Consider the following 12,567-nt stretch of genomic DNA (forward strand, 5'->3'; position numbering starts at 1 on the left):
ATTTCTGCGACCCATTATGCGACCGCATAACAGTAATGCGGGTCGTATATCTGAGGTAGAGTGAGACAGTATGTTGGCTAATTTTGAGGTCAACTATGCGGCCAATTCTGCGATCACATAATCAATATGCGGGCTGCATAGTCATAGCATAATCTCCTTGGAATTTTGTGAGAGGCAGTTCTGCGGTGCATTATGCGACCACATAACAGGTATGCGGACTGCATTCTTGTCGCATACTCGGGCAGTTTGTTTATGTTTTGGGAACTATTTTGCGGTCCCTTTTGCGGGCCGCATGTCAATTATGCAATCGCAGATCTATTCCGGGGCTCCAAATTTCTAATTTTCTAACCCCGACCCCATGTCGATATATTATACACTACCCTTTATTTTAGGCCTATTTTATGATGCATTTAGAGAGAGAGAGAGAGAGAGAGAGAGAGAGAGAGAGAGAGGTCCTAGAGGGAGAAGGGGTTCTTCATCAAAATTTCTCCTGAGCTCTTGCTTAAACCTTGAAGATTTGTCAAGAAAGGCACCTAGGTCTTCTTCCTAAAAGGTAAGGTTCTATAACCCAAACTCTTAATTACTGGATATAACTAGGATAGACCATTAGAAGGGTAATTGATGAGGACAGGAGTGGATATCTTGCATGCATGAGTTCTTAAAAGTATTTGGTTAGGTCTTGAGCTAAGGATGAGATGAGGGATGGTAGGATCTTTCACAAAAATGGTTTTAAAAGCATAATGCATACTTAGTGCTTGAAAATACGATCAAATGAGCTAGAACTATGATCACCTCTCTAATTTGTGGTTTGATTTGTCATGTTCCTAAGAGATTGACATTGCTAAGAGTCTCGGAGTATAGTAGGACTTAAGGGAAGCTCAATCGAGGAATGTAGGCTAAATTTTCTCTCTCAGAAGTGAATTCCATATTGTTTTGTAAGTTTAAGTGTGGTTTGTCTACCAAAATGGTATAGCCTTGAGTCACATTTTCATAAGAAGGTTAGTATACTAATCGGGTAAGAAGAATTCGATTTGTTTAATGCTCCCAGCTGCTCTTACGTGTACTAAGTGCCTTGATTGAATGTGCCTATTTGTTGATAATCTGTAAAGATGTTTGGAAATGAATTGAATGAGAAAATGTGAAGCAAATTATGAAATAAATCTTGACTCAACTCTTATGAACTAACTTCCAAAAGTAGACTGGCCTAAAGGCCTTGTACCTAAACTATGCCCATAAGTGGCTGTCTTAGATAATGCTTCGCCTTATAAGTACATTCATTGTGTAATTCAATTGTTGGTTGGCATGTTCCTCTTTGGGAAGAATCCCTTATGTTTGATGATTCTATTTCTTTTGAGTTTGAAAATATATGATTCCCGAAATATTTGGTACATTAATATTGGTTGATGATCCTTAATAAAGGGATGAAAATGTGGAAAACCAAATACGACCTTCGTGCCATGAAAAAGATGAATCTTATGAAAGGCCCAAAGGGCCAAAGAAATACTGTTATCGAGGGAGATTGAGGACATTAGTAAAAACTATAAAATGTAAGAGGTATTGAGGTAAGCATGGTTGTGACTATGACTCCTTTATATAATTGTATTTATACTACAATTGTGTGCAATATCAAATCAAATTAAAAATATTTTTGGGAGTATCATTAGCAAAACCGAGGAATGGTGAGTCATAAGGCTCACACCTGAAACTACACGTGCCGATGTAGGGGTGGATCGTGGTTATTTCCCTTAATTAGGATGAACTTGGTAACATTTGTAAATTGGTAATGCCAACCCGCACGACATATGTGGGAAGGCTGCCTAGTTGATCGGGCCGTGATCGGACGCCATGCCACACACATGGTGGTATTGTGCTGGGAATCAAAAACTGGAAATTCAAAAAAAAATTGGAAATTGTTCTTATGGTACATGTCTCTAAAGGGACGACTTAGCCGATAGGGTCGTGATCGGACTCCGTGCTAACAAAGACGGTGGTATAACTCATATCGGTGCTAGTGATCTCCCAACCAAAAATTATATATATTATTTTTGTAAACTAAAAGACTTACATGTTTCAAATTAGTTGCTAGTATAATGTTGATTTTGACTTACTGTTTTGTGGTTTCTTTGCTTGTCTGGTTATTTTATTTTGAAAGAGGACTTTTAGCCTTACAAACTAGTACTATTCGACGGAGCTAACGTCCCTTTTGTCTGGGGCGCTGTATCATTTAATGATACAGGTGGTTCCACAGCAGGCGATATCGGCTAGTGATAGCGGTACTCTCTTCCCAGCAGTCTTGGTGAGCCCCACTCCATCCCGGGGTTATGTCATGTATCTTTTGTTCATTTTCTCATCACGTGTTGAGGTATAGCCAGAGCTTTGTTGCCAACATTTCTCTATTACTCTTCTATTGTATTTAGAGGCTCCATAGACTGTTTGTGGGTGGTGGTTGATGTTGGGAGTCCAGACTAGAAATGTTGGTACTTGATAAGCATGTTTTTCATTAAACTTGTAAACTTGTAATATTTTGTAAACTATGACTGAAGTCATTAACAGAAATGAAATGAAAGTTGCTAATGGAAGATTTCGTAGTGTTTTGATAAATGGGATAACATTCCCTCTTTATTCATTAACTAGCTTGGTAAGAATGAAATCTAACAGGCTTGCTCAGTCGGGTTTACTCGGTTGAGCGCCGGTCGCGTTTTACGATTTTTGGGGCGTGACAAACTTGGTATCAGAGCGTAAGGTATTAAAGTGTCCTAGGATGTCTCGGAGCCGTGTCTAGTAGAGTCCTTCTTATCGGTGTGTTGTCGACCACATCTATAAGTTGGAGGCTATTTGGACATTTAGGAAATTCCACCCTTCTTTGATATTCCGGATCGTGCTATAGAGCTCGGGATAGAGATCTAATTTCCTTGTTATTCCCCATTTTCCAGATGAGTAATCCATGAGTCCGAAGCAGCGAGGAAGGAATAACCCCGCCATTGAATTTGGGGGAGATTGCGCATGAGTTCGTAGGGAGGATGCGTCCAGCTGTGGAAAGATTGAAAGAACTTGTTGCTAAGGGAAGTGTCATTGTCCCTGCTAATGTCGCCGCACCACCAGAGCGTGTAGTGAGAGCATATAAGAAATGAAAGAGGGTTGTTGGTGCTAATAAGCCGAATTATTTAGTTTGCAAGAAGCGTCACTTGGGGAGATTTGGATGACCCTCGAGATATGTTACGGTTGTGGAAAGATGGGGCACAAGAAGAATAAATGCCCTAGGTTGGGTACACCTATTGCGGTCTGCCCGGTATATGGAAGGAACATTTAACGAAGTGTTGTGAGTATGCCCAGCAACGTGTTTGGGGTGGTAGATCAGGGCAATTCCGAGGGCCCGCACAGCAAACCAATACTAGAATTGGTACTCCCGCATTAGAAGCTTGGAGGAAGGATAAGGGGGAAGTTTATAATATATGCAAAAATGGTGAGTATCAGGTTGGTGGGGTGAGTCAGTTTAGTGGACCTCATCCTCGTTGTGTGAAATGTGGGAAATATCATCCGGGAGTATGTCGTTTTGGTACCAATGTATGCTACAGGTGTGGTATGTCAGGTCATCTTCAAAGAGATTGCCATTCATCTTGCCAGATCATGATCAGGGGTGTGGCACAGCCAGTCAGTTCTACAGGTACTTCATCTATAGCGCCTTCAGGACGTGGAGCAGGCAGGGGTAGTATTCAGAGCTCATAAGGGCCCAACAGGTTCTATGCTATGAGGGGCATCAAGGGTCGGAAGCTTTCTTAGGTATGGTTACAGGTATGTTGACTTTTTAATCTCATGATAAGTATCCCTTATTGAATCTGGCTCCGCTTTGTCATATATCAATCCTTATATTGTTGTGAAATTTGGGATAGAGTTAGGATGACCTTATGGTCCATTCTGTGTATCTACCCTTTGGGTAAGATGTATTATTTGTGAAGCCTCTTTATTACAACTATCTTACTTGAAATCTCTTGAGGAATTGAGTTCTATGATGATTTTCTAAACTGAGTCAGAATCTGAGGGTAACTATTTCTACTTGCTTTCCTAGATCCTCACTAAGGAACTATATCTGATAAATTTCTTACAGGTTGTTTTATTCAAATGAATAACATCTACTCAATTGTGCTCATGTGTGAACGGTCGTAAAATTTGCCTATGTTGTGACCCTTTTTGCGTCGCTCATTTCTCCCTGGTGTAGATGGCTTCGATGGTTCAAAAATCACTTTGCTCCTTCGTCAATATTATCATAAAGTATTTTCACTAACTAGTAACATGAGAGCCTATCTTAGCTCCTATCATATGTGTGCATATCAGTGGAAGTAGATCGTTTGTCTGTATAAGTTTCTGAGAAATTTGAGGTTTTCACAAATCTGCCACAAGAAGATCTTTTCTTTGCCCATTGTAGTATGACTTTCGTGCTCACTTAAATCGTTCCGCAATAAGTAGCTCACTTTATTCTTAGTATTGGAGTTGCCCGTGAAGTGTCCCAGTATCGTAGCCGGATAATTATGATAACAGAACCATGTCAATCTCATAGAAAAGAGTTTATTCCCTCTCCAGCCAGCACATGCCCCCACCCCCTCCATATTTTTAATAAGTCCTCTGAATTCAATCGTGAAAGGTTCGTATTTGATGTTTCGGATTTGGCATATATCATATTAATTTGAAAGACGAGTTGTCGTATCTTTAGTACTCTCATATAGGATCAACTATCGGGGAGGGTTGAGCGGTTTGAATTGTAGTACTCTCACAAGTGTTTAACTGCTATTTCATTCTCATGGGCTTGTGGCGCAGATTCCTTGTGTCAATTAATATTAGGAATGTAATTCGACTTCATATTTTGAAATCCCTATCTCATTCAAGGTTCTAGAGTATTCTTATTCTTGATAAATTGATCTTCCCTACACTCCAAGAGTCGACTGGTGGCATGTACCTGAATAGTCCTCCGTGAATGATTTCTATTGCCGATATGCTATCTAAACTCCATGCCTCATTGTTTCAAACCAATGATTTCATCGCAATGATTAATCGTGTCATCATAATTCGTAGTAAGTTTTATGTTTCCCAAAATAAAATACAACCTCATGAAATACCCCGCTCAACACATCTACATTGATGGATTCTTGAAATACTTCTAGTCCAATCTTGAACCTCGTTGTTCCTATTTGTGGTAAATCTATTAAGGGTATGGGTTCAATCATGTCAAAAGGTAGCGTCATTCCATGGTTAATCGTATTGGGTAGGAACTCTATGGTCGTATTTATTCTAGCCCCTCACAGAATAATGGTTAAAAGCCGCTAAGTGTTCAACTCGGTGTCCGGCATAAAGATTAAGAGTTAAAGAAATTAAGCAGGCTGTTCTCAAGGTTCCTTTTAAGAAGATGTTATGTGAATTATCCTTAAGGGTAAAGTAGGTATAGTGCACTTCAGAAGTTATGGGTCCAGTTATGAGTATGATGTCTCCCCCCCATATCGTATCATTGCCCTCCATGGTTCTCGTATCATTGCCCTCCATAGTTCCGATGTTCCATGTATCTATGTCTAAGAAGGTAATTGGGAATTTTTGGTATATCATTCCGGTGAAAATTGTTGAATGTGGAATAAATGGATAGTTGGCTTATAGGGAGTAGCTAGTCACAATCCAGGACTAAACCAGGTTGAGAGTTGTGGAAGGGAAAATATTTATTCGCTTAATTGCATATCATATGGGCATAATTCGAGAGGTACTTTCTGTGTATTACGCATTAAATATGTGCAGCTCATGTGCAAGTATTGTCTTTGATAATGAAATGTTAGATGTGTGGAAAATCAGTGTTATTGGTATATTGTACTAGTTGCTTAGTTACGGATGTATTGTTAAATTGGGTTTCTGAGGTTCTCTGATAGGTGGATAGGCCTAGTTACAAAGGAAGTTCTGGCGAAATTTTCAGAAATTTAGGAAGTTAGTCAAATTTGGAATTTCTGGAGTGTGAATGAAGAGTCGAATCCAATATAAAGGGACACCGCCAAGGTGGAGAGTCAATTGTTATTGTTGATGTTATTGGTAGAAGAAATAGTAGTGTTGAGGCTATGGAAAGGATTTTAGTGTTGGTACACCAACTGAGCTGGTGGTAACGGGTTATAAATCTGGTGTGGAAGAGAAAGAGGACAATAATGTATTAAGCTTTTCTCAAAAGATGGCTTCTACCTTGTGGCTTCTAGTTTTAGTTCTGTTGTTGCCATTGATGATGTCTAGTGCTTATTATGGTTCGAGGGTTTAATATGAACAAGTTAGTTTCTCAATTCTATGTAGGATACTATAAGTAGTTGAACGTATTGATTAGGGAAGAGCAGGAGAATCACTTGATAAGTATATCGCTATGCATAACTGAAGGGCATGTGAAATTTGGGAGCTTGAGGTATGTCAGGAAGGAAATAAGTCATGCTGGGGTGTTTAGGGCGAGCCATGACCCTCATTCGAGGACGAATGATCTTAAGTGGGGGAGGATGTAAGGCCCCGTGAAATTTTTTGCTCAAAATCCGAGATCTCGTAGTGCCAAGTTAGGAATATGTATTAGAAATTCGTAAAATTCTTTGCGGCGAGCATGTGAGACGCGATTCGGACCCTTTAGATTGATCTGTGCATTAAAAAGTTAAGGAAGATGTTTTTTCAGAAGGGTGCATTTCTGCAACCCATTATGCAACCGCATAACAGAAATGCAGGCCACATATCTGTCGCAGAGTGAGACATTATGTTGGCTATTTAAGGTCAACTATGCGGCTAATAATGCGATCGCATAATCAATATGCGGGTTGCATAGTCATCGCATAATCTCCTTGGAATTTTGCGAGAGGCAGTTCTGCGGTGCATTATGCGACCGCATAACAGGTATGCGGACTGCATTCTTGTCGCATACCCGGGCAATTTTGTTTATATTTTGGGAGCTATTTCGCGGTCCCTTTTGCGGGCCGCATGTCAATTATGCAATCGCAGATCTATTCCGGGGCTCCAAATTTCGAATTTTCTGACCCGACCACATGTCGATATATTATACACTACCCTTTATTTTAGGCCTATTTTTTGATACATTTAGAGAGAGAGAGAGAGAGAGAGATCCTAGAGGGAGAAGGGGTTCTTCATCAAAATTTCTCCTACGATCTTGCTTAAACCTTGAAGATTTGTCAAGGAAGGCACCTAGGTCTTCTTCCTAAAAGGTAAGGTTCTATAACCCAAGCTCTTAATTACTGGATATAACTAGGATAGACCATTAGAAGGGTAAGTGATGAGGATAGGAGTGGATATCTTACATGCATGAGTTCTTAAAAGTATTTGGTTAGGTCTTGAGTTAAGGATGGGATGAGGGATGGTGGAATTTTTCACAAAAATGGTTTTAAAAGCATAATGCATACTTAGTGCTTGAAAATATGCTCAAATGAGCTAGAACTATGATTACCTCTCTAATTTGTGGTTCGATTTGTCATGTTCCTAAGAGATTGACGTTGCTAAGAGTCTCGGAGTATAGTAGGACTTAAGAGAAGCTCAATCGAGGTATGTAGGCTAAACTTTCTCTCTCGGAAGTGAATTCCATATTGTTTTGTAAATTTAAGTGTGGTTTGTCTACCAAAATGGTATAACCTTGAGTCACATTTTCATAAGAAGGTTAGTATACTAATCGGGTAAGAATAATTCGATTTGTTTAATGCTCCCAGTTGCTCTTATTTGTACTAAGTGCCTTGATTGAATGTGCCTATTTGTTGATAATCTGTAAAGATGTTTGGAAATGAATCGAATGAGAAAATGTGAAGCAAATTATGAAATAAGTCTCGACTCAACTCTTATGAACTAACTTCCAAAAGTAGACTGGCCTAAAGGCCTTGTACTTGAACTAAGCCCATAAGTGACTGTCTTAGATAATGCTTCGCCTTATAAATACATTCATTGTGTATTTCAATTGTTGGTTGGCATATTCCTCTTTGGGAAGAATCCCTTATGTTTGATGATTCTATTTTTATTGAATTCGAAAATATATGATTCCCGAAATATTTGGTACATTAATATTGGTTGGTGATCCCTGGAAATAAAGGGATGAAAATGTGGAAAACCAAATACGGTCTTCGTGCCATGAAAAAAGATGAATCTTGTGAAAGGCCCAAAGGGCCAAAGAAATACTGTTATCGAGGGAGATTGAGGATATTAGTGAAAACTATAAAATGTAAGAGGTATTGAGGTAAGCATAGTTGTGACTATGACACATTTATATACTTGTATTTATACTATAATTGTGTGCAATATCAAATCAAATTAAAAATATTATTGGGAGTATCATTAGCAAAATCGAGGAAGGGTGGGTCATAAGGCTCACACCTGAAACTACACGTACCGGTGTAGGGGTGGATCGTGGTTATTCCCCTTAATTGGGATGCACTTGGTAACATTTGTAAATTAGTAATGCCAACCCACACGGCATATGTGGGAAGGCAGCCTAGCCGATCGGACCGTGATCGGACACCATGCCACACACATGGTGGTATTGTGCTGGGAATCAAAAACTGGAAATTCAAAAAAAAAAAATAACTGGAAATTGTTCCTGTGGTACATGTCTCTAAAGGGATGACTTATCTGATCGGGTCGTGATCGGACTCTGTGCTAACAAAGACGGTGGTATCACTCATATTGGTGCTAGTGATCTCCCAACCAAAAATTATATATATTATTTTCTTAAACTAGAAGGCTTACATGTTTCAAATTGGTTGCTAGTATAATATTGATTTTGACTTACTGTTTTGTGGTTTCTTTGCTTGTATGATTATTCTATTCTGAAAAGAGGACTTTTGGCTTTACATACTAAAGCTATTCGACGACGCTAACGTCCCTTTTGCCGGGGGCGTTGTATCATTTAATGATACAGGTGGTTCCACAGCAGTCGGCATCGACCAGTGATAGCGATACTCTCTTCCTAGCAGTCTTGATGAGCCCCACTCCATCCCGAGGTTATGTCATGTATCTTTTGTTCATTTTCTCATCACGTTTTGAGATAAAGCCGAAGCCTTGTTGCCGACATTTCCCTATTACTCTTCTATTATATTTAGAGGTTTCGTAGACTGTTTCTGGGTGGTGGTTGATGTTGGGGGTCTAAACTAGAAATGTTGGTAATTGATAAGCATGTTTTTCATTAAACTTGTAATATTTTGTAAATTATGACTGAAGTCATTAGCGGAAATGGAATGAAAGTTGCTAATGGAAGATTGCTTAGTGTTTTGATAAATGGGATAACATTTCCTCTTTATTCATGAACTAGCTTAGGTAGAATGAAATCTAACAGACTTGCTCAGTTGGGTTTACTTGGTTGAACGTCGGTCGCGTTCCACGGTTTTTGGGGCGTGACAATAAGTTAGTTACACCATGTAATAATAGTATACCTAGTTTTCATATATTTAGCTAGTGCATATAACTATTTTTGGTCAATTGCCTAAATGTGTAATTTGCCCAAAACAAATAATGTACTCGTAATAAACTAATAAATGGGCTTAAGATAGATGGATCAAATCTTCTTGCCCATGTCAAAAGCCCACAATTTTCCTCCCCAAAACCCTAACCTTCACTAACCCCTTGTATATAAATACGACCACGAAGCTGCAAAAGTTAATAGATTCTCACTATGAATTCTTCTCCTCTGTCGCCTAGGGTTTCTCCGCCCTCAATTTCCGCCGCCTCCAACCAACGGCATACTCTTCAGGAATGGTGATACTCTTTTATATCTGTTTTTTACTTGTTTTAGCTTCGATTTATAAAGCTTCTTTATCTGGTTGGCAAGAAATTATCCATTTTTGACCAACTCGTTCCCTAGAAGCTATAGTGTGTGTGTTGCTCCTTTTTATGTTTCTCCTTCATTAACCCATTTTTTCTCATTTGTGTTTGGAGTTCACTGGGGCAGCTACATTTATTTAAATTTTAAACAAAATTTGTTGATTGGGGTGAACAACAGTGATGAGCCATTATACAGACACAGACCTGTAATGATTTGCGAAAATGATCGCAATTTATGAACATCTAAGGGACTGAGTTTGTTCATCTCTTTCTAATTTTATCTCTTTATTATACCGCCGTTTAATATTAGTTGTTTTTTAAAATATTTTAATGAATGAGAATGTGTGGATTAACGATGATGAGCTATTTATACAGACACAGACCTGTAATGATTTGCGAAAATGATCGCAATTTTATGAACATCTAAGGGACTGAGTTTTTCCACTCAATTCCAATTTTTTCCTCAAATTTTGCTTTATTTGTTCAATTTTAATCCAAATTTTGTGACTTTATTTATACTATATGCTTTGCTTATCTATTTATTTATTGGGTCACACATTGTTGTGTGGTTCTTTTACAAGTGAAGCTAAAAAGAATTGTTCCTCTCGCTATCCTTTGCACCATTTATGGTGTATTTGGACGTTGGGGTACTACATTGTTTATGTTCATTTCTCATAATTATGTTTTGGTCTATTGTCCTTTTAATTTCATAGCGTTAATTAGATAGTGGCCAACATAAATATGGTAAAAATGAAATAAAAAATATGTGATCTAAGTTAAATGTCAAATTTAGCTAGTAACATAAATATTGGATTGTAGTTGTTTTTTGGCTTTGGTGCTTCGTTATCTGGTTGGCAAAATTCAATTGTTTTTGATCGACTCGTTCCCTTGAAGCAACAGTGATCGTGATGCTCTGTATTTATATTTTCTCCATATTTCCTTTTGTATTTGTCGTTGGAGAACAGTGGGGCATCTATATGTTACTAGTGAGAAATGGCTCGGGCTTACTGCCCAAACCCAATAAATTAGTAATTTATAGTATTATTTTATGGTATAGTATTATCTGATGCAGGGCTTTACCTTCTAGTTGTACTATACCAGCCATCTATTTCGTATTTCGTATTTCATATTCTGTATTTCATATTTCATATCTCTTATATATTGTTGTTATTGTTATTACGCATTTTTATGGTACTAATATATCATCTTCTATTGCTTTTTTGAGCCGAGGGTCTCCTGGAAACAGCTTCTCTACCCTTCGGGATAGAGTTAAGGGTTTGCGTACATATTACCTCCCCAGACCCCACTTGTGGGATTATACTGGGTCGTTGTTGTTGTTGTATAGTATTATTTTATGGAAGGTCTGGATTTACTTTTCATAGTGTACTCTGATTAGTGTGTGAAGTTGAAATGACATGCATGAGTAGTGAGTAGTTAGTTACAGGTACTCATTTTGATGATCATGCTATGCACAAGCCCAAGTTTCGAGACTCGAAAACATAGTTTGATATCCAATTATGTCATTGATAGACATATATGCTTGTGGAAATAACATTTGATTATGTTGTAACTGACTTATATATGGCAAAAAAAGGTCGAAAGAGGAAGTACTGGATCATTTGGAGAAAATCTATCGAATATTTTAGAGTTGGCTGTTTTCCAGCTGATAATTTTCTGAAATGATCAACAAACCTTATGAACTAATATTATGCATGAATCAAGCTTAGCTACCAATGCCTTGGACAGTAGAAAATGTGGAGTTTTCATCTCCCTTTCACTAATGAAAGTTTCTTGACTAACATATATCAGATGATAACCGTTAATGCTTACATTAAATAGATACATTTCAAACTTCTTTGCATATCTCAAACTCCTGCCTCAATGCCAGCAAAGCATATTTAAGCCTCAGAAACAAGTTTGTCCATGTCTTGCACCATCCAGAAGTCCTTATGTTGTGTGCTAAGATGAACTGACAAAGCATAATTGAGAGGGGAAGGGATGACCAAAGTAAAAGGTGTCATCTTCAATTTCCTATTTTCCGGAGCAACATGAAGGAAACTCATAGTGACAGTTAGAAGATCAATAGAAAAAGATAATCAACCACAGTAATAGGACATCTTCGTCTTGTCACGAAATAAAAGGGCAAAACAAAAAGAGACCTAACAGAAAATAGTTGGTGCTCTAAAAAATCCAATTATGAATTTTGGGGAAGTAATCTAGAGTTACAGACTACAATAGAACCTATCGGTCTATCTACTTTTGAGTTTGTAACCAAATAGAGGCAATTCATGGATGGTTCCTTGCACTGTTGGTCTAAATAAATACGTTGGTTTTGAATTCAATAATGAGCCAAGAAGAATTCATCCTAGGGCCCGAGCTTCATAGCCTATCTTCATCAAGCACATCTAGTCTATATTGGTTTATTGTTTTCTAAAAACCTTACTTGATCACTCATTTTTTTTGTTTTTCAATTACTGGTGCTCATCTTGAGGATTTAAATGAATGATCTGTACATGAAATAAAAAGTTGTCACTTTTTCCGGCCAATTGTTCGTAAATGAGCAACATAAATACTCTAATAGATAGTCAAATATAGTGTTAACATTTGGGAAAGAACACTCTATCAAGCGTATAAAATTTTTCACAACTTCTAAAAGCACTTTTGCATTAAATTTTGACATCTAATAGAAGTATAAAACACAATTGATGCTTTTCCAATATAGCGTGCAACATATACATTGGGACAGTCCTAGATTCTAATGTT

At 38.0% G+C, this 12,567-nt stretch overlaps 3 non-coding genes across 3 annotated transcripts; all 3 read left to right on the top strand.

The window, feature by feature from the left end:
* Positions 1-9,974: 9,974 nt before the first annotated feature.
* Positions 9,975-10,066, top strand: LOC138878834 (small nucleolar RNA SNORD25). The gene has a single exon (XR_011402607.1). It is a non-coding gene; the product is annotated as a small nucleolar RNA SNORD25 (small nucleolar RNA).
* Positions 10,067-10,152: 86 nt separating this feature from the next.
* Positions 10,153-10,245, top strand: LOC138878835 (small nucleolar RNA SNORD25). The gene has a single exon (XR_011402608.1). It is a non-coding gene; the product is annotated as a small nucleolar RNA SNORD25 (small nucleolar RNA).
* An 81-nt stretch (positions 10,246-10,326) lies between these two features.
* On the top strand, positions 10,327-10,462 carry LOC138878825 (small nucleolar RNA snoR136). Its single transcript, XR_011402599.1, has one exon. It is a non-coding gene; the product is annotated as a small nucleolar RNA snoR136 (small nucleolar RNA).
* Positions 10,463-12,567: the final 2,105 nt, after the last annotated feature.

This window comes from Nicotiana sylvestris, chromosome 9, assembly GCF_000393655.2.
Source record: "Nicotiana sylvestris chromosome 9, ASM39365v2, whole genome shotgun sequence".
Classification (NCBI taxonomy): Eukaryota; Viridiplantae; Streptophyta; class Magnoliopsida; order Solanales; family Solanaceae; genus Nicotiana; species Nicotiana sylvestris.